General features: G+C 35.1%; 1 protein-coding gene and 1 pseudogene across 5 annotated transcripts in view; one reads left to right on the forward strand and one right to left on the reverse strand.

Moving 5' to 3' along the window:
* XRCC4 (X-ray repair cross complementing 4) overlaps positions 1 to 22741 on the forward strand; it is a 273654-nt gene that overhangs the window by 47064 nt on the left and 203849 nt on the right. The window lies entirely within an intron of this gene.
* Positions 3609 to 4331, reverse strand: LOC105734614 (fructose-bisphosphate aldolase A-like; annotated as a pseudogene).

The following is a 22741-nucleotide window of genomic DNA, read 5'->3' on the forward strand; positions in this document are numbered from 1 at the left end:
GTAAATAAAGTTTTACTGGAATATAAGCATGCTTTTTTTTTTTTTTTTTTTTTAATATATTGTCTGTGTGTACTTTTGTGCTACAATGGCAAAGTTGAATAGTTGCAACAGAGTCCTCTATGGTGTGTAATGACTAAAATATTTACCTTTGGCCCTTTTGGAAACAGTTTGTAGACCCCTGCTGTGGGATAAATATCTAGGATTGTGAATGCAGTGTTGTATGGTAAGTATGTGTTTAACTTTATGAGAAAGTGCTACATTGTTGCCCCGAAGGGGTGTGCCATTTTACATTCTTACCAGAAATACATAAGATCTACATTCTTATCAGTACTTGGTATTGTCAGAATTTTTGCCTTTAGTCAGTCTAATAGGTGTGTTATGGTGTCTTATTGTGGGCATTATTGATGGACATTTCTTTAATGACCAAGGTGCTGAAAATCTTTTCATGTGTTTATTTCCCATCTCTGTATCCTATTTGGTGAAGTGTTTGTTCAAATCTTTTACCCCTTTTTGATTGTATTTTTGTTGTTGTTGTTGTTGTATGTGTAATTTGAAACTATATTCTTTTAGTCTCTTGCTGGTTTGATCATTTGATTAACAGGGTCTTATGTAGAGCAAAACCTTTTATTTTTGATGAAGTTCAATTTGTTATTTTTCTTTTATGCTTTTGCTTTTGGTGTCATGTTTAAGGACTCTTCACCTAACCCTATGTCATGCAAATTTTCGACTATAACTTCTCTTAAAAGTTTTGTAGTTCTGTATTTTACATTTATATCTATGATCTATTTTGAATTCATTTTTATATAAAGTATGAGGTTCAGAGTGAGGTTCACTTTCTTAGCTATGAATGTCCAATTGTTCTAACACCATTAGTTGAAAAGAGTCTCCTCTCTCTATTGAATTGCTTTTGCATCTTTGTTAAAAATCAGTGGCTGGACTTGAGTGGGTCTATTTTTGTATTTTCTAAGTTGTCTCATGGATTTACACGTCTATCCCTCCATCAACACCACATTGTCTTAATTACTGCAGCTACATCCTGAGCCTTAAAATTGAGTTATGTGAATCTTCTGACTTTATTCTTTTTATAAAGACTGTCTCAGAGAGCTTCAAGGCCCAGGCAGAGACTTGCTACAGGGATCGAGCTGCCACAGATTCCCCACAAGGTCAACGCGCATGGGAACTGTGGGGTGTGAGCTGCTGCTGAGAGCCCCCTTTTCCACTATGGCAGTGCCTAGTAGAGCCCTGGGAAGAAGGCCACCTGGATACTGCAGAACTAAGAGCCACTGGTATGCAGTGCCAGCCTAGCAAAGTTTACAGGCATAGGTTTTAAATCTGTGAGAGTGGTAATGTGGGCTGTGCCAGCAAAGCCATGAGGGCAGGAATGTCTAAGTCTTAAAGACCCAACCCTTCCAGTGTATCTGGAAGGTGGAACATGGAGCCAGATAAGATTGTTCTCCAGCCTTATGATCTAATGTTGTATGCCTTGTTGGGCTTTAGACATTTTTGGGACTTGTTATTCCCTTCTTTTTTCCTGTTTCTCTTTTTTGGAATAGAAATATTTGTCTTAGGCCTGCATTGTGTTTTAGAGTGACAAAACCTACCTGTTTGATTTTACAGGGAAATTTGCTTCAGGATTAATTGTTCCTTGAGTGTCACCCATATCTGATTAAGATGAGACTTTAAAATTTAGACTTTTGTGTTGATGCTGGAATGAGTTAAGACTTTTGGGGCTACTGAGATGGAATGAATGTATTTTGTATGGTATAAGGACATGAATTTTGGGGACTAGGGGTGAAATGCTATGGTCTGAATATATCTCCCAAAATTTGTATGTGGAAAACTTAACCCCTGATATGGTTTGGCTGTTTCCCCACCCAAATCTCATTTTGAATTGTAGTTCCCATAATTCCTACATGTTGTGGGAGGGACCTGGTAAAAGATAATTGAATTATGGGGGCAGTTTCCCCCATATTGTTCTCATGGTAGTAAATAAGTCTCACAAGATCTGATGCTTTTATAAGGGGATATTCCTTTCATTTGGTTCTCATTCTCTTTTGCCTGCTGCCATGTAAGATGTGCTTATAGCCTTCCACCATGATTGTGGGACCTCCCCAGCTATGTGGAACTGTGAGTCCATTAAACCTCTTTTAAAAAAAAAAAAAAAAAAATAAGTTACCCAGTCTTGGGTATGTCTTTATCAGAAGTCTGAAAACAGACTAACACAATCCCCAATGCAACAGTGTTGGGAAGTGGGGTCTAATCGTGCATGTTCAGGTCTGGAGCAATTTATTCCTCCCTATACACCCTATTTCCATGTAATACTGTTTTCCTTCTGTTTGAAGGACTTCATTTAATATTTCTCATCATGCAGGTCTGCTTAGGATGAATTCTGTCAGCTCTTAAATATCTTCCAAAGTTTGTACTTTGCCTTTCTTTTTAAAAGTTATTTTCACTGGATGTAGAATTCTAGGTTGACTGGTTTTTCCTTTTTTTTCCAGGACTTTATAAGAGCTTTGCTCTGTCTCTGGCTAGAATTTTTTTTTTTTTTTTTTTTTTTTTTTTTTTTTTTTGCTGAGAAGTCAGCTGTCATTCTTATCTTTCTTATGTAAGGCAGTGTGCCTTTTTTTTTTTTTTTTCTCAGCTGCTTTTAAGGTTTTCTTTTGGCTGGGTGCGGTGGCTCAAGCCTGTAATCCCAGCACTTTGGGAGGCCGAGGCGGGTGGATCACGAGGTCAAGAGATCGAGACCATCCTGGTCAACATGGTGAAACCCCATCTCTACTAATACAAAAAATTAGCTGGGCATGGTGGCGTGTGCCTGTAATCCCAGCTACTCAGGAGGCTGAGGCAGGAGAATTGCCTGAACCCAGGAGGCGGAGGTTGCGGTGAGCCGAGATCGTGCCATTGCACTCCAGCCTGGGTAACAAGAGCGAAACTCCGTCTCAAAAAAAAAAAAAGAGTTTTCTTTTTCTTTATTTCTTTATTATTATTATTTTTTGAGACGGAGTCTTACTCTGTTGCCCAGGTTGCAGTGTGGTGGTGCAATCTCGGCTCACTGCAACCTCTGCCTTGCCAGTTCAAGCGATTCTCCTGCTTCAGACTCCCAAGTAGCTGGGATTAGAGGCACCTGCCACCACACTGGGCTAATTTTCATATTTTTAGTAGAGAGGGGGTTTCACTGTGTTGGCTAGGCTGGTCTTGAACTCCTGACCGCAAGTGATCCACCTGTCTCTGCCTCACAAAGTGCTGGGATTATAGGCGTGAGCCACCACCGCGCCTAGCCTAGGTTTTTCTTCTTTGTCACTCCTTTTATGCAATTTGACTATAATATGCCTTGATATTTTCTTTGTTTATTGAGCTTCTTTGGTCTATTCATTTATAGTTTTTCTATTTTCTCCCCCCACCACCCTTAAATAGCTGTTTATTGGCAGTGTGCTGGAAAGGTCGATGGAGTTAACATTCACAGATGACACCACACACCACTATCACGAGGGAGGCGAGAGCATAGGCAATATAGCCTGGAGCCCCGAGGAGGAGGAGGCCCCCTCTTCAAGAGAGTGTGGGAGGGGGCGGGGCCTGGAGTGTTGAGGGCAGCCTGGGAACACCTCCGCTTAGTAGGCGTGGTTAGAAGGAAGAGGGACTCCCTGGCAGCAGCCCCGGCCTGACCTTTCGGGGTGTACTTTCCTTGACAGGCAAGGCTGTTGGCCAGGGCTCACTTGCCGTACTCCTCCTGCACAGCCTTCTGGTTCTCCTTCTTCCCGCCCCAGGCCTTCAGGGCAGAGGCGTGCAGGAGACCAGGACTTCAGCAGGTGGTACTTGTTAATGGCGTTGAGGTTGATGGACGCCTCCTCATTTAGGGCTCCAGATAGTAAGGTGATCCCAGGGACGGTGGGAGGGAAGGTGGAACTGTGTGGCGCAGTGCTGTGACAGTCGCCATGGCAGTCTCCTCCTGAGGAAACTTCTGGGTGTAGGCGTGACCTGGGGTAACCATGTTGGGCTTCAGCAGGGTGCCTTCCAGGTAGATGTGGTGGTCGCTCAGAGCCTTGTAGACAGCAGCCAGCACCTTCTCGGTCACATACTGACAGCGCTTCAAGTCATGCTCCCCATCAGGGAGGATCTCAGCCTCCACGATGGGCACAGTGCGTTGGCATTTTCCATTATGGCGAGGGCTGGGGGGTGTGTTCCCCAGTCTTCAGCACACAACGCCACTTGGCGAAGTCAGAGCCATCTTTGTACTGGGCACAGTGCTCAGGCAACCTATCCAGCCCTTGGATGGTGGTCTTGCCATTTGTCCCTGCCAGGGAGACCACGCCCTTATCTACCTTGATGCCCATAACACTGCCCTTGGATTTGATAACTTGGGGGAAGGGATGCCCATCATCCGCCTTCTGGTACTCCAGGCTGGCTTGCCCGTGCTCTTGCCTCTCCCTTCACGGTGGTGTGGGGTATCGTCTGCGAATGCTAACTCCATCGCCCTTTCCAGCACACTGCCAATAAACAACTATTTAACATAACATGCATTGATTAAAGGCTACTTATAAAGTATACTTATACTGTAAGTACAATTTAATACTTGAACTATACTTATGCTAAAAGTATAAAAATGTTGCAAAAAATAATAGAGAATTTCTGCATACCTTTAATCCTATGTTCCCTAATGTTCACATATTCTGTTATATAACCATAGTACAATTATTAAAACTAAGAAATTAACATTGACATAATAATCTACAGATTTTATTTCAGTTTCACCAGTTGTCCCATTAAAAATCTTTTGCTTGTCTATTTCATTTTCACCATTTGTCCCATTAAAGATCTTTTTCTTATACTATAAGTAGACTTTAATCAATGCATGTTATGTTACACCAGAAAATTCAACAAAAGATTATCCATTTCCATACTTATTTTTATTACATTTCCAGCCTTGTAATAATTAAAGGCCAGTTTCTTTATTCGTGCAACTCCTGGTAAGAATGTGATATTCGTAGCTACAAATGACTCAATAGCAATTCAGTAGTGGAGAAGTGCTCATAGTGACTAGAACAATGATGGTGGATTACAGTGATGTTTTCTGATTGGTTATAGTTCTTGGTCATTTATGTGTTCTGATAGGTAATATATACTTTTATTGCTTTAATTTTAGACTTAGAGAAAAGTTGCACAAAATAATGAAGAGAATTTCTGCATACCTTTAATCCTGTGTTCTCTAATATTCACACAGTCCATTATATAACTATAGTACAATTATTAAAACTAAGAAATTAACATTGACATAGTGATCTACAGACTTTATTTTAGTTTCACCAGTTGTCCCATTAAAGATCTTTTCTTGTCTAGAACACAATCCAGTATTCCACATGGCGTTAATTGTCTCTTCGTCTTTTACAGTCTGTGGAAGTTCCTTAGTGTTTGTGTTTCATGGTGTTGACTCTTTTAAAGACTGCTGGCCAGTTAGCTTATTTGTAGAATGTCCCTCAATTCGGGTATTTCCTCAAGATTAGATTGAGTTTATGCATTTTTGACAAGAATACCATAGAAATGATATTGTACCTTTCTCAGTGTAACACATTAGGAAATACTTGATATTTATAAGCATTACTGCAGGTGATATTAACTTTGAATACTTGGTTAAGGTTTTGTGTGCTAGATTTTGCTAATTTTGCTAATTTCTCCTTTTGTAATTAATAAGTGTCTTGTGGAGATATATTTTAAGAGTATACAATGTCTTTTGTTTCATTATACTTTTACCAACTAATTTTAGCGGAGTTAGCAAATACAGTCACATGTCGTTTAACAGTGGGGATATGTTCTGAGAAATTTTCATTAGGTGATTTCTTCAATGTGCAAACATCATAGAGTATACTTAACAGAAACCTAGATGACATATCATACCTAGGATATATAGAATATATAGCCTGTTGCTCCAAGGCTACAAACCTGTACAGCATGTTGCTGTTCTGAATACTGCAGACAGTGGTAAGTATTTGTGTATCTAAACATACCTAAACACAGTAAAGGTACAGTGAAAATGTGGTATTATAATCTTATGGGAGCACCATTGTATATGCTTTTCCTTGTTGACTGAAATATTGTTACGTAGTGCGTGATTGTATGGTTGGTTGTATACTCATACATACACATCCACATATCTGCATTTGTCCATCTGTATATATGTTAAAAGCCATTAGTTCAATATAGAGTTTATTCTAGCCTTTCCTTCTTTCTTATTTGTAACTTTCTCTGACAGTGAAATCTAGCTTTCATTTGTCACAGTATGCTTACTTATTTTTTCTGTCCTAATATACATCCATATTAGTCAGGGTTCTCCAGAGGGACAGAACTAATAGGATATATGTGTATATGAAAGGGGGTTTATTAAGGAGAATTCACTCACACGATCACGAGGTGAAGTCCCACGATAGGCCATCTGCAAGTTGAGGATCTAGAAAGCCAATAGTGGCTCAGTCCCAGTCCAAAAGCCTTAAGAGCTGGGAAGGTGACAATGCAGGGGATCTGTGGCCGAAGGCCAGAGATCCCCTGGCAAACCACTGATGTAAGTCCAAGATTTCAAGGGCTGAAGACTCTAGAGTCTGATGTCCAGGGGCAGGAAGGAACCAGCACTGGAGAAAGATGAAAGCCAGAAGACTCAGCAAGCAGCTTATCCTACCTTTCTTGCCTGCTTTGTTCTGGCCACACTGGCAGCCCATTGGATGTTGCCCACCCACATTGAGGGTAGGTCTACCTCTCCCGGTCTACTGACTCAGATGTCAATCTCTGGCAACACCCTTAAAGACACACCCAGAAACAATATTTTGCCAGCTATCTAGGCATCCTTCAATCCAATCAAGTTGACACCTAATATTAATTATCACAACATGTAAAATTGTTTAAGAATTGCTAATGCACATCCCTGTGAAAAACAGATTTTTGAAATATAGTGCAGTATTTGTATGTAGTTTTCTTTGGTCTTTATGCATGTCATATATTTAAAATTTCTTAATTTAGTTTTATTCTTTCTCCTTTCTATATCTCAATTTCATTTTGGTAGTTGATATTGATTAGTTATTTAATTTGGGTATGTGAACAATTATGAAAAATCAGAGCTACCTAAAAAGGTATATTCAGAGATGTGCCACTGCACTCTTATCCCTACTATTCCCATTTCCAGACTTTTAAAATTACATTTCTACCAACTCTTTTATGTAGCCAAACTCAGTATTTTCTGGTTTGTGTGTCCTGTATATCTTTTGTACAAATGAATATGCATATTTTCTTATATTCTTTCTTATATGAGGGGTAGTACACTATAAACACTATTTTTTGCATTTTCTTTTTTACATAGCAATGTATTCTGGAAGTCACTCCATATCAATTCATAAAGAACTTCCCTCCCTTTTTTTGTATACAAGTACATACATAATATGCCATTTAGGGATATATTCAGTTTTCATCCACCCTCCAATGTATAGGTATTTGAGTTGTTTCCAATATTTTATTATGTAAACAACACTGCAGTGAATAACCTATGTATTTTTGTATTGTTGAAGGTTTATCTTTTCAGATAAATTCCTAGATGTGTGATTGCTAGATCAAAAAGTGTGTATGTTGTTTTCTTAAACGTTGCCAAATTTCTCTCCAGAAGAGGTAAACCAGTTTGAATTACTACTAGTAACATATGAAATTGCCTGATTCCTCACACCCTCACCAAGAGAACCCTATTCTTTTTACTTTCTAATTTTCTTTTCTCTGATGGGTGAGAAATTATATCTCAGTGTTATTTTAGTTTGTATTTCTCCAATTGCGAGTGAATTTGAACCCATTTTCATGTCTCTAAAGGTAATTTCTCTGTCTTTTTTGTGTATTATTTGTTTATATCTTTTCCCTCTTATTTCCCATTTGGTTTTGATTCTTTGTACTTCAATTTTTAAGATGTTAAAAATATATTAGGGACATTAACACTTCGAGTATTACTTAAAGTGTTTCAATAAAATGTATTCAGTGTGCTTCTTTAGTGTTTGACTTCTTAAAATATTAATCTGGAACAGGTCAAGTCTCAGATATTCTAGATCTTGTACTAAAAAAATGATATTTTAATCTGTTTGTGAGAGAAATGAATGAAACTTTAGAAAATGTGATTAGAAAGTGAAATAGACTTATGTGTGGTCGTTGTTATTCTCTCTATATCTTTTACATCTACTCTCTTGTGCAAAGTTCTTCTTATTGCATGTATGGAAATGTCTTATTTGTCAGTTAGCTTTCACTTACCTTCTTTTATTCAAAACTGTTATCTCCTTTCTTGGTATTCCTACAGATTTTCTATATTTCATTATTACATTTACATTGAATTGTGGGCTGGTTTTTTAGCTGCCTGAGGTTCAGGACCTTGTCACTGTCATATTGCCTTCCTTTCCTGTGCTTAATAATGAAAGTTACCAATAATGAGGATGGTCACTGTGTGCCATACGTGATGCTCTGCCCTGTACACAGAACTCTTCTGATTTTATTCAGTAGGTCCTGTTACCATTTCAGTGTTATGGATGAGGAAACTAACTCTCAGTGGTGTTTAATTTGTCCACAGCCAGGTAGCTAGTGAGTGGCAAAGCTGGAATTGAACACAGGTGGTGTGGCTTCAGTGCCTATGGGACTAATTACAATACTGTATGTCATGTCTTTCAATTTTTTATTTAGTTAATGTGCTCAGATTTTTATTTAGTTGATTTATTAAAGTTCTTTGAAATTCTTGATACTCCAGGTGGAAAACTGGGAGGGCTTTGGCTAAGGGAGTAGAAGTCAAAGTAAACTGTAACAATAAGAGAAATTGAACATCCACATGGAGTTAAGTTTGGTTAAGTTTGTAAGGATATTTGAAGTTTTGTCAGGGTGAGTCTGCTGTTTTTTTTTTTTTTTGATTGTCATTAATTCTGATTACATCCGCAAAATGAACCCATTCAGTAGATGGCAACTATGTAGATGACATCTCAGAGTCACCAGTTCATTTGTACATTGTTTTGAAATTATTATCACAAGAGATCTCAGCTGTGATTTTATTATTTTCTAAGTGCTAAACATTAGATATTACTAAAATTTCCACCAGAGAAATTATTTGTTTAAATAATTTTAACAAAGTCCTGATGAGGATAAATGTTTTTTAGTGGGTTTGCTTGCCAAGTTGGGATACAATGCTTATGATACAATTTTGAATATATAGGTGTTCCTTTACACTTGATAACACTTTAGAGATTCAGATAGTTACCAGTGACAATGTATTTTGATGAAAAATAACAACCTTTTCCATACTATTTTACAGGCTCCTCATAACTCTGGAATAAGTGTGATTATTAGTATTATTTTAAGATTTAATTACTTATGACAGTCCTACTTCAGTGCTGTTTTGATATTTTGAGAATTAGTTTTGTTATTGTTGTATTTTAATCTACCTTTATACTGAAAATACTTAAGTATTTTGTTTATAGCCTTTATTGCCTCTGATGAGATTTTCTGTATTTTTGTTTGTTATGATCATAAATTAGTTTTAATCCTTAATTATAGTGATAATAGCTATTTAAAAATCCTTGTCTGCTAATTTCAACACCTAGTTAAACTTATGTCAATCTCCATTGACTGTGGCTTCTCTTCAGTATGTTTTTATTTCTCTACTTGTTGAGAACTTTTAGATTTTATACTGAACATTGTGAATGATGTAGAGAGGAGATTCTCTTAGACTCATTTGATGAGTATTGCTTTTTTGAGGAAAGGAGGAGTCTGTTTTCTGAGTCAGTTAACTAGGCTGTATTTCAGCTTCAAACTCTGTTTCCTATGTGGTAGGTGTTAGCTGAAATTTCAGGTCAGTTCTTCTAACCTTAGCACTCTTACTTGGAGTCTGTCTCACATATACTTCATTTAGAGCTTAGCAAGAGATTTGAAAAGTTTATGTGTAGAATTTAGAGCTTCTCTTCTCTGCTTCTTTCCAAAATTCTCCTCCTTACTTTTCAAGTGCTGTAATTTCTCTGTCTTCAGGATTTTCGAGGAAGTAAGATTACTGGTTTCTATTAAATTTTTGCTGCTCTGCATAGCTGATATTTGGGCCCTTACTCAGGTTATGGGACTCTAATTCAGTGTTATTCTTTTTTCCCCCCAGAATCAATCTGCTTTCATTCATTTTCCTGTGCAGTCAGGTCTTTTTTTTTTCTGATGTTTTGTGCTGAGTTTATAATTGCTATCTATGGTAGGGTTGCTCCTTTGGGAATGGCCTGACTTTCTCACTGGAAGCAGAGCTCTATACTTAGCTTTTGAGCTCTCCAGTCCCTTATGTTTCATGACTTTTCTCTATATTTCAACAAAAGTATGTTTATATTGTTAAACTTTCCGCTTGTTAGGAAATTGGTACTGTGACCTAATTCCTTAGAATCAGTCTTTCTGCTGTCCTAGTTTATGCCTTGCCTAATTAAAGTCCTGCCTGTATTTGAAAAGTGGAAAACTTCCAAGGAAAGTAAGCAGCTGGTATTGACACTCAAAAGAGTTTTATGAAATGAAAGTAAGCAAAGGGCCAGTTAGGCTGAACTTCAGGAAAAAGTATCTAATGGTGAGATTTGTGAGACTAAACAATCTGGCAAGGGAACTTTCTCTGAGCTATTTCAAACTGAATTGGAAAAGTCAGGGAAAAAACAAGTAATAAGTCCAGGTCATGCATTGGCAGATGGACAGTTGTATGATCTCATACTTACCTTTCCCAGTGGCTAGTTGGTTGTGGGATCATTAGCAGAAAAGCACCTTAGGTTTTACATTATTAATGTGAATGTCTGAATTAGACTGAGAAAATAGATTTCTGAAAAATGCTTAAAATTGATGATAAAAATTCTTCTAGAAAGAAAGAAATCATATATTATTCATTTTTATTTGGAGGAATTCCATGAGAGCAGAGACAGGAGCTCTCTTATCATGGTATTACAAGCACCAAGTATAGTACCTGGCAAATAGAAGACATTCAGCAAATATTAGCATTACTTCTACTTTTACTATACCTTACCAAAAAGTGACAGACCCACAAACAAATGTTAACTATCAGAAGTAACATTTTAGATTGATGTTTTTCATTGTTTCTCTTTATGTTTTCTTTTTCCTCCTGAGTCCTGAAAGCCTGAATTTAAGGTGATTAGGTTTTCTTTGTGATTTTTGTCCACAGGAAAAATCAAAAGGATTTAATTTTGTCCTCTATGAAATGTTACTTCAAGAAAATAAAGTATCAAAGATATTTGCTGGGAGAGAGAATATTTAACAAAGCAGTTAATCATACTGAATCTGAAGTCAGATGGTCCTGACTTTTAATCCTGGCCACAAATTACACTTGTTCTGTGGCCTTTGACAAATACTTGGTCTGTGGCCTTTAACAACTTCTCAAGCCTAGCTGAACCTTAGTATGATCGTCTTTGAAAAATGTGGGTAAAATGTTAGATGTGGTGATGCATGTCTGCAGTACTAGCTGTTTGGGAGACTAAGGTGGGAGGGTCTCTTGAACCCTGGAGTTTAATCCAGCCTGGGCAACATAGCGAGGCTTTGTCTCTAAAAAAAAAAACAGTTCCACACGCAGAGATTAAGTAAGAAAAGACTCAACCCAAGTTTCCATCAACAGATGAATGGATAAAGAAAATGTGATAAGTCTACAAAATGGTATACTATTCACTCTTAAAAAAAAAAGGAAATCCTGTCATTTGTGGTAAAATGGATGAACCTGGAGGGTATTATGTTAAGTGAAATAAGCCAGGCACTGAGAGACAAATATCATATGATTTCACTTACATGTGTAATCTAAAAATGTTGAACTCATGGAATCAGAGGGTAGAATGATGGTTACTTGGTGTTGGGGGTGGGGTAGAAGGTGCTTGAAGAAATTTTGGTCAAAGGATACACAGTTTCAAATAGGAGAAATAAATTCAATAGATCTGTTGTATAACATGAATAGATGATAACATGTACTGTATTCTTGAAAATCACTAAGAGTGTAGATTTTAAGTGTTGTTACCACAAAAAATCATAAGTATATGAAGTAATACATATGTTAATTTAGCCACTGCACCATATATATATATGTTTCTTTCATTCTTTTTTTGTTTTGAGACACAGTTTCACTCTGTCACCCAGGCTGGAGTGCAGTGGCGAAATCTTGACCCACTGCAACCTCCGCCTCCTGGGGTTCAAACGATTCCGTGCCTCAGCCTACTGAGTAGCTGAGATTACAGACACATACCACCATGCCCAGCTAATTTTTGTATTATTAGTAGAGATTTGGTTTCACCATGTTGACCAGGCTGATCTCGAACTGCTGACTTCAGGTGATTTGCCCACCTTGGCCTCCCAGAATGCTGGACGTCATCTTATTTGTGATAACTCTATCAATTAAAAACTAATAAATCAATCAATTTTAAATTAATGAGTTTTAATTTATCAATTAAAAATTAATTGATTAAAAAGCATGGATAACTAGCATCTGTTAAATATGGCAGTTATGAATTTTAAATGGTGATTAGTATATAAAATTGTTTTGCATTGTATCAGATACACAGTAGGTGCTTGATAAAAGATACCTGTAGTTCTGGGGTTATTCTATTCATCTTAGTCTTCTTTGTAATTCCTTCTTTTTGTTTTTTAGATAATTTGATACTTTAATATGGGGGTAATTGGTGGCTTTGTGACCTTCAACATTTTTGACTTAACTTTTACTCTTCAGTTAAATTGTTTATGAAATGAGAGGATGAATCAACTCACATTTAATCCCCTGTATCAATTCTACTTGGTGGGCTTTTCTTGGAGAGTTATTCTTTGAGTATTCTGCGATTACTTCCATGACTCACTAGAAGACATGATGCAATCCCATGAGTTTGTGAACCAGATTTGACATGATTTACTATCCATTTATAGTTTCAGCCTTCAATTTTCAATAGGTGAGAATATAAAATATGTTTTTGGATACTTGTTTATATAACTTTACTTTTTTAAAAACAATGATTGAGTGCCCACTTTTTGTTATGCATTGTCTTAGGTGCTTCTCTTGAGTTTGTGAGGGATGAAGGTATCGGTAGTTGAATCCTGGAATAGATAGCTTACTTAGGACATCAATATAATAGTAATAATAATAATAATAATGAAGAAATACTGTTGTAATGAAGATATAACAATAAAGAAATAATAAGGAAGAAATAATAAAAATAGTAAAGAGATTATATCAAATGTACTCAAAATGAATACATAAATTTTTTATAACAGTATTTAACTGTAAGAATTTAAAACTACTATCCAAAAGAAGATCTTATGATATATTATTTTTGCAACATTGTACAGGGAATAGCACTATCCAAAGCAAGAACTTTATTATTAAATCAGAATACTGAAATATAGTGCATTTTGCTGTAATTATCAAATAAATCATATAACTGACATGGTAATATAACTATATTGCTTTATATTTTCATATCCTAGTGGTATCTATAGCCATGCATAGATTTGGATCACTCTATTAATGGTTCTTTGTGATGGATCTTGAAATGTGAGAAGAGTCTCTCTACATGGTATTCTGTAGCAGGTATTCTTCAAATGGCTGAATGACATTGAAGTGTGTTGCATTATCTTATGGTCTACAGTATTTATTTTTTTTTTTAGATACAGGATATATATGTAATGGACATTCCACTATGTGTTTATGTAATGGATATTTTATTATGTGTTATACTTTTGTTGCATGCTATACTTTAATATTAGCATAATTAAAGACAGCTTTAAAGCAAAATGAATAATTCATTCAGTCTGACAAAAACTCCAGATATTTCTAGTTTTCTTAATTATAATCATTGCTCTCTTTTTGTCTTTTGAAACAATGATCAAAGAAGCTGCATTTCTGTGTGACTCAGTATTTTGAAATATTTAGTCCAACTCAACATAGTATTTCATCAAAAAGAAGATGGTGGTGTTAACACTGATTTGTAAATGTACTGATATGCTAACTGCTAAGCTGCTATCTGGCAGGTTGTAAATATTCTATATGATAGTAATTTTTTAGAGTTTTGAGTAGTGAGAGCAGAAACATGTTGTTTCTCCCTATTAAAATAACAATTTGGTTGGTATATTCTGTTTTAAACCAGCTGCAAAACCAAGTGGACCACCCACAGAGTCCAGTTAGAGATTACTGAAGTCTGGCTGGCTAAAGTACTGCCACCTAAACAGTTATCATTGCCAATTCTGTGATTCAGTGCTTGATCTAAGTAAGTGATTACTTAGAAATGAAGCTTTCCAAGTGCCCGGGCTTCTGAGATTCTGTATTTAAAAATTAAGAGAATAACAAGAACAGGAAGAACATTCTTTGAAACAAACGTAAAATCTCATAACATAATGAAATTGAATCTTCTATTAGTGGCTAAGTCATACTTTCTTTACTTTTGGTATAGGAAGCCTGTTATAATTATTTTAAACAATAACTAAATAACTTCATGTGTAAAACCAGTACTCTTATTAAATTTTTTTTGTATTGTCTGTGTTTCACTATTACAATGAGATTTTTGAGAATATAAGAAATACTGTTGTTACTCTGATATCATTTTATTGAATATCCTTGAATTATGTACATTCATAGCAGTATATCATAATAAAGTCAGTGTGTTCCTTTTTTGGGGAAGCTTCTTAATGTTAAAAGCTTCCTAAGCATTATTTGCTAGATCACAGTTTGAATGGCAGTATAACTGCATAGTCGGATGATATACTGTTTGAATAACAGAAGTCACATGGAGTTCTATGTATTTCCCAGATTATTTAACTAACTGCTAAACTAAGAAAAAAAGCTTGCTGAAAGATGAAGTGATGCTTTCCATGGCCACAGAAATTACAGGTGCTGTGAACACCTAAGTATTAAGTAATTACTAAGGGTACAATATAAATATACACACATGTTCTTACATTGATGGAATATGAATAATGAGATTATTGGACTTGTATGCTGTGTGATTTATTCCAAAAATATATCCTAGCCTTTTAGAAATTTATTCTGTGTTCTGTCATAACAGCCATAAATCAGTTTGAGAAATTATTGGATTTACTATGACTTGAATTGTTACCTACATGATAAAGATAATTATTCAGGAAATTATATGCTTGTATAATTTATAGTTTACCGGTCAAGAGGATTTTTTATATTGGGATGGATAGATAGATAGAAAAATAGCCTATAAGTGTTTTTTTGTTTTGTTTTGGAGTGAATGAATTGTTTATTCTGGTATGATTCCATTGCCATCTCATTTTCTTTTTTTTTTTCTTTTGGGTGCAAGTTTCAAAGTAAGATTTATTTATAATAAAAACAAATTTATAAGTCAATAAATATTCTTATGTAAACATAAGCATGTATAGCACAAGTGGTTGTTTACCTGTGGTCCTCAAAATAGAATGACAGGTTAAGTGAAAATGAGTTAGTATAAATAATGTTGAATTATGTTATAATTGAAGTGGAGTCTTGAATGAAGGCTAAATTTTAAAGTCAGTGTCTAAGGTCAAAGTTGAAGGTAGTCAGAATTACCCTTGAAAGTCCCTTAAACTGACATTATAATGTGCATGGCAGTATCTACCAATAAGTCCAGCACAGGCAGTTTTTCCCTCAGTGATAGAAGACATTGCTGCTGCTTTCACTGACCACCAAGTCAAACATGTTACTTTCAGTATAGGTGCTATGTTTATTTGGCCAAATAAAAATATTTGTATTTTGGCCAAACACATTAGGCCAGGGGTTGACTTTTCTTGGAGAAGATAATGAAAATAAGTAAAGTGGAAACTACTATGTCCACCCATCTGTTCTGGGACTGCTGCCTCACCTTACATGTTTTTTCCAACTGATTTTGATAAAGTTATAAAGCAATTGAAGGGGTAGATGGTGCTGAAACAATTGGACATCCTTAGGCCAGAAAGTAAAACCTGACCTAAATCTTATATCTTATACAGAAATTAACTCAAAATGGATTACAGATTTAAATTTGAAATAAGACTATAAAGCTTTATAGAAAAAAAATCTTTGCAATATTTTTAGGATATAGGGCTAAGTAAAAAGTTCTTAGACTTGACACCAAAACAGCATGATCCATGAAAGGAAAAGGAAAAATTGATAAAATGAACCTCAAAAAATTAAAAATTTAAAAACTTTTATCCTGTGAAGAGAAAGGAAAGCTATGGACTGGGGAAAATATTTGCAAAACATATACCCAACAAAGAACTAGTGATTATATATATATAATTTATATTTATGATTTATTTTATATATAAATTTTTACATACAGTATTTTATTTGGAGGAATATTTTAACCTTTTGTAAGTAACCACTTCTATTTTCACTGATATTTTTTACAAACAGATTTTAGAGCAATTTTAAGTTCACAGCAAAACTGAGCAAAAGATACAGACTTTCCATATACACTCTTCCACACACATGCCCAACCTCTCCCATTATCAACATCCTCCACCTGAGCAGTACATTTGTTACAGCTGATGAGCTTACACTGACACATTATTATCACCCAAAGTCTACAGTTTACATTCGGGTTCACTCTAGATGTTGTACATTCTTTGGGTTTGGACAAATGGCATGAAGCTATCATTATAGTATCAGGCATAATAATTTCTCTGCCCTAAAAAGTATCTGTGCTACACCTATACATCCCTAACACCCCAACTCCTGCCAATCACTGATCTTTTTGCCATATTCATAGTTTTGCCTTTTCCAGAGTCATATCGCTGGACTCACATAGTATACAGACTTTTCAAATTGTCTTCTTGCACTTAGTACTATACATTTACATTCCTTTGATGTCTTTTCATGGCTTGATGTCTTATTTCTCTTTAGTGATTTAAAAACTATCGTGGAAATATGAAAGTTCATTCATTTACATTGCATTGAAAGGTATCTTGGGCTGGGCACGGTGGCTTATTCCTATCCCAGCACTTTGGGAGGCTGAGGTGGCTGGGTCACTTGAAGTCGGGAGTTTGAGACCAGCCTGGCCAATGTGGTGAAACCCCATCTCTACTAAAAATACAAAAATTAGCTGGGTGTGATGGTGGGTACCTGTAATCCCAGCTGCTCAGGAGGCTGAAGCAGGAGAATTGCTTGAACCTGGGAGGTGGAGATTGCAGTGAGCCAACATCATGCTATTGTGCTCCAGCCTGGGTGACAAGAGTGAAACTCCATCTCAAAAAAAAAAAAAAAAAAAAAAAGGCATCTTGGTTACTTTCACATTTTCACAATTATAAATAAAGCTTCTACAAACAACCATGTGCAGGTTTTCGTGTGGACAAAAGTTTTCAATTCCTTGGGGCAAATACTAAGAAGCATATGGTAAGAGTATACTTAGTTTTGTAAGAAACTGACAAACTGTCTTCCAAAGTGGCTGTACTATTTTGCATTCCTGCCAGCAGTAAATAAAAATTCCTGCTGCTTCACATCCATGCCAGCATTTGGTGTTGAAATTATTTTGGCTTTTGGTCATTCTAGTAGGTGGGTACTGGTATATCACTGTTGTTTCACTTCGTATTTTCCTAGTGACATTTGATATGGAACATCTCTTCATCTACTTATTTGCCATATGTATATCTTCTTTGGCGAGTTTTCTGTTAAGGTCTTTGGCTCCTTTTTTATTCTGCTTGTTGATTTTATTAAGTTTTAAACAATTATTTGTATATTTTAGATATTTACATATAGATAACTAGTCCTTTATTAGATACATTTTTTGCATCTATTTTCTCCTCTCAGCAACTTTTCATAATTTAGGACAGGATTTCACTTTTTGATTAATAGCATTCATATGAATAGCAATCTAGATAATCTATTACCAAAGTCTATCAAAATAATGAAAATCCATACGTTGCATTCAGAGTACACTGTGATATTTTTAAACATAAACAATCCTTTCAGAATATTTAAGAGAAGGAAAGAAAGAGAGGAGAGGCAGGAAAGGAAGGAGAGGAAGGGGAAAAAGGAAAGAAGAGAATATGTGGGGGAAAGAAGGAGAGGGAGAAAGAAGTATCCATAAAAATTTTTCATTGGTATATCAGGCTTTAAAGGCTGATCAACAGAAATTATTTCATAAAGCTGTATAAACTTTAATTACTATAAGCATGAGAGAAGTGGGTTTAGTTTAGTTGAGCCTATATTAATAATTTAAAATCTTCACTAAATTCCCATAACAGCCATATTGGATTGGGGGAAAAATAAGTAAATGAATAAATATGCATAACACATTTTTTCCATTGCCATTACCAATATTCTGTGTGCACTCATATATTCAATGAATATATTTTTGCTTAAACCATACCACTAAGAGTCTGAAACTGACTAGAAGTAAAAATCAGACAAAAGAATATAGTAATGTTAACCAAATGTGCAGTTTGATGTGGAAGAAGGTTTAACTTTATTATACAAATTCAGTTCATTGGAGATTATTCAAAACAATGCTTGATTAAAATGTTTTCTATATGCATTGCTTTCCCTACTGAAACATCACGTCACTACAGAATTGGGACTTTAACCCCAAGAAGTACTCCAAAGCGGAACCATGGTTAGCCAGGTGTTGGCATAACTAGTTATTATTTTTTCAACCTATATATTATAAAACATACCAACTAATGACTAATGTGATAGAAATACAAAATTGAAGTAGTAGTTCTCAGCAATTAAACTATTGAATTAGCTGTTACTAAGCAATAAAAGATTGGCAAATATTAATTCCATTGTTGTTAATGATAGTTTAATATTGATTTTTGATTAGTCAAAAAGATATAAACTTTTTAAAATTAGTATTTCTTTTAGGTTTTTTTAAGCAACTTAAAAAATTTATTTGAAATGAATAAGGTTTTCTTCCTAAATTGAAACGTCATACCTAAAAATATTTAATGTTATATGTAGGTATTATTGAAATAGAACTTCAAATATGTTTATTTTAAAAACCTTTAAAAGAAAGTTTTTGGAAAAGTCTATGTTCTTTTTAAAGTATTTCTTTTTAAATTTTAAATTTTGACATAATTGTAGATTCATATTCAGCTACAGAAGTAATATTTACAGGGATCCTGCGTGCACTTTACCCAGTTTCTCAAATGGTCGTGCAGTCAATCTACAATACAATATCACAACCAGCAAACTGACACTGATACAGTCTAACCATCCATTCGTCAGTTTTAAACGCATTCATTTTTCTTTGTGTGTGTATTAAATTCCATGCAATTTTATCTCATGTAGGTTCCTGTATCTGTCACTACAGTCAAGACATCTTCCATGACCACAAGAATACTTCCCGTTGCCCCATTCCTGACCCCTGGCAACCACTAATCCATTCACCATTTCTGTAATTTTGTCATTTCAAGAATTTTGTTGTATCAGAGCATGTAATCTTTTAGAACTGGCTTTTGTTCACCTAGCAGAATTCTCTTGAGATCCCTCTAAGTTGTTCATGTAACAATAGTAAGATGAATTCAACCTTTTTTTTTTTTTTTTTGAGACAGAGTCTTGCTTTGTCACCCAGGCTGGAGTGCAGTGGCGCAATCTCGACTCACCACAACTTCCTCCTCCTAGGTCCAAGCAATTCTCATGCCTTAGCCTCCCAAGTAGCTGGGACTGCAGGTGCTCACCACCATGCTTGGCTAATTTTTGTAATTTTAGTAGAGCTAGCATTTCACCCATTGGCCAGGCTTGTTATTATATATTCCAGATATTAGAGAATACATAATTTTCCAAATGTAACAGTAAAAAAATTATTCAGTTAGAAAATGTGCACAAGACATGAACAGACATTTCACCAAAGGCGATATATAGGTGACAAGCACATTGGAAAGATATTCAGCATCATTAGCCATCAGTACACACCTACCTATCAGAATGACTAAAACGAAAAATAGTGGCGATAACAAAGGCTGGCAAGGACGCAGAGAAACAATCACACATGCATTGCTGGTTAGAATGTAAATTTTTAAATTTCCTTCAACTCTTCAATTTTGATTTTTTTTTTGTGAGTAATTTTCATATGTTGAATTTCTAGGAACAGATATAACCATGTTTAAATTTGTGATTTATATACCCATCTTTTTGTCAGACTTTAAGTCAGGAAAATGTTTAATTTCTTATTTCTACCTGATTGTCACCGTGTTATTCCTGGTAGAAAACACTTTTTATTCACATAACTATGTTATTGTGTATGTATTTTTAGAACTTTTTTATTAGATGGAAAAAAATATATGGTACTTCAGCTCTATTTACTTCTTAGAGTGAGATATACACACTGGATAAAACTAGTTGGATTTTTGGAAGCAGATATATCTTTATTTTACAGTTAAGGAAAGTGTTGGCCACCAAGGCCATCATTTTAATTTTGAATACATATGAGTTGACCTTTTTGCCACTTACAGTTTGGAAGCTTTCAGAGGGATACAAATGCACATCTCTTTGAAAATTTATGGTTTTATTTTTTAGCCTAGAAAATAACTGTTATGAAGATGTCAATAAGGAATTATTTTGTCTCAGGCATCCAAAGTCTCATCGTGAATTAATTTAGGGAAAAGAGAGTATTTATTGCCAGTTGAGGATTTCAGAGCCCAGAATCCAAAATCCGAAATGCTTTAAAATCTGACTTTTTGAGCACCAACATGAAATTCAAAGGAGATGTTTACTGGAAAATTTCAGATTTCAGATTTCAGAATTTTGGATGGATTCCTGATGCTCAACTGGTATAATGCAAGTATTTCCAAATCCGAAATAACCTGAAATCTGAAGCACTTCCAGTCCCAAGCGTTTCAGATGAGGAATATGCAATTTGTATAAGAAGCATAGAATATCATGAGGAACTCAGGAACCAAAATGTAGTTGAGACGTAGGCATAATTAGAATCAGGGACAATTTTTAACTATTTGGCATTCTTTCCCTGAGTCTCTCTGGATTTTCTTTTTCATTCCATTTGGCTTTCTTTGTCTTTAGTTGTATTGTGTCCCAGGTATCAAGAGAAACACTCTCTTTTACTGAACTTTAGCATTTCAAAATTCCAGGAGAAGGATTTTTTTTTCTCCCCCATGTTTTCGTATGATACCTAGCCTTGACAAACCTATTATACAAATTGAAAAGTAACTACAAGGTGCCTCTCAGTCACCTACAAGATATGGTTCAGTCTCACACAACCTTCAAGTCCCCGTTATCTGTCTTGTGCCTTCATTCCACTGTCATCCTGATCATTCTCAATCTTATTCTTTTATATCCAACTACACTGGTATGGCTTTTAGTTTCTCTGCAGAAATCACACTAGGTTTTCTATTCAGTGTTCTTGCTGATATTTTTACCTTGTCTGGAAATTCTTAACTCCTCCACTTACTCTTTAATACAAAAATTCTTAGTGCTGGGGCTGGGGCAGGGGCAGGAGAAAGCGGAAGGATATTGTTTCAACAAGCATATCAAATATTATCATAGTCACATATTTGGAAAATTAAGTTTGTTTCTTGGTTTTCAATTTAAATTACTAAAAGCAAACTTTGTTATAGTCTTGCTTAGTGTAAATACGATATGATTCTTGGTCAGACTTCCTTTGAGGACTACTCATCAGATTCTTTGAGAAGAGAACTTTGATGTATTTCTAAAGGGGGAAAGTTTAAAATAGTTTAGCAAACTGTTGCTTTTGTCACTATTAGGAAGAATGTCCATAGTCCTTACATTTGAGCAAATCATATACAAAACTACTAATTGCCCCATGCATACCAGTCAACTGCATATTGTATTTATTAGCCAAAAAGGTGTGTGCAAGCATTGATTTTATGTGATAATTACACGATGTGAAATTAGAAACAGTTGTATAGTAAGTATAAAATTAATGTATATTGATTGAATCTTCCTCAGTGGACTTAATTCCAGCACTTGAAGATTCATTGTAGACAAGCCCATACTAGTGTGACTTATTAGTTACTTGGATGATCACAATATACACGATTTTTCACTGTATTTAAAAGTGCACCAAAAATACTGTTAAAAATTATAAGAACAATTAGAATATAATACAGAGCAATTTCAGCATTTAGAATTTTTTAAACATTTACACAATTTTAATGTCAATATTCATTTTAGTACCAAGATAAAATATTAAAAAATGTTTATTTAAAAGAATGATTTTTTTCAAAAATAATTTTAAAAACTAATTTCTAGGATATTTTGTCTAAACCTATTGTTATTTTAGATGTTTTTTTCTCTAGCTTTAAACAGGCAATATGAACTGAGTCTTAATATCTTTTTACATGTCGATTTATCTTATAAAATTACTCTCACTTTATTGGTTTCTGGAAATTGGTAGCTTAAACATAGAAAATAAAGTTATTATGACTAAATCAGTTGTCAGTGAAATATATTCATTGATAAAAGACTGTCGGTTATTTTGTTTTGAAATTTGTAGAAGGGCACACCAAAAAGAATATTCCATTTGAAATGAAGTATCCATGCATCATTTATTTACTGATATATGCTTTAGAGAATATAACCTACCTTTCCGTCTTTTGAATAGCGAGCATAGTTGAAAATTTAAGACGTTCATCAAAGCAATTCCACTGCCAACACTAGTCTGGTCCCTATGGGATTTCCTTGAGTGCTTTCTCTTGGCTAGTTCTCAAGTTAAGTGATGGGGCTTTCATTGCATTCCTAGGGTGATTATTTCACCATTTAATAGACTTCACTTTTAGAAAATGTTTTTATTTGTTCAGGTTAATA

The sequence above is a fragment of the Aotus nancymaae genome, unplaced genomic scaffold, assembly GCF_030222135.1.
Source record: "Aotus nancymaae isolate 86718 unplaced genomic scaffold, 86718_ANA_hifiasm-v0.15.2.pri h1tg000014l, whole genome shotgun sequence".
Taxonomy (NCBI): Eukaryota; Metazoa; Chordata; class Mammalia; order Primates; family Aotidae; genus Aotus; species Aotus nancymaae.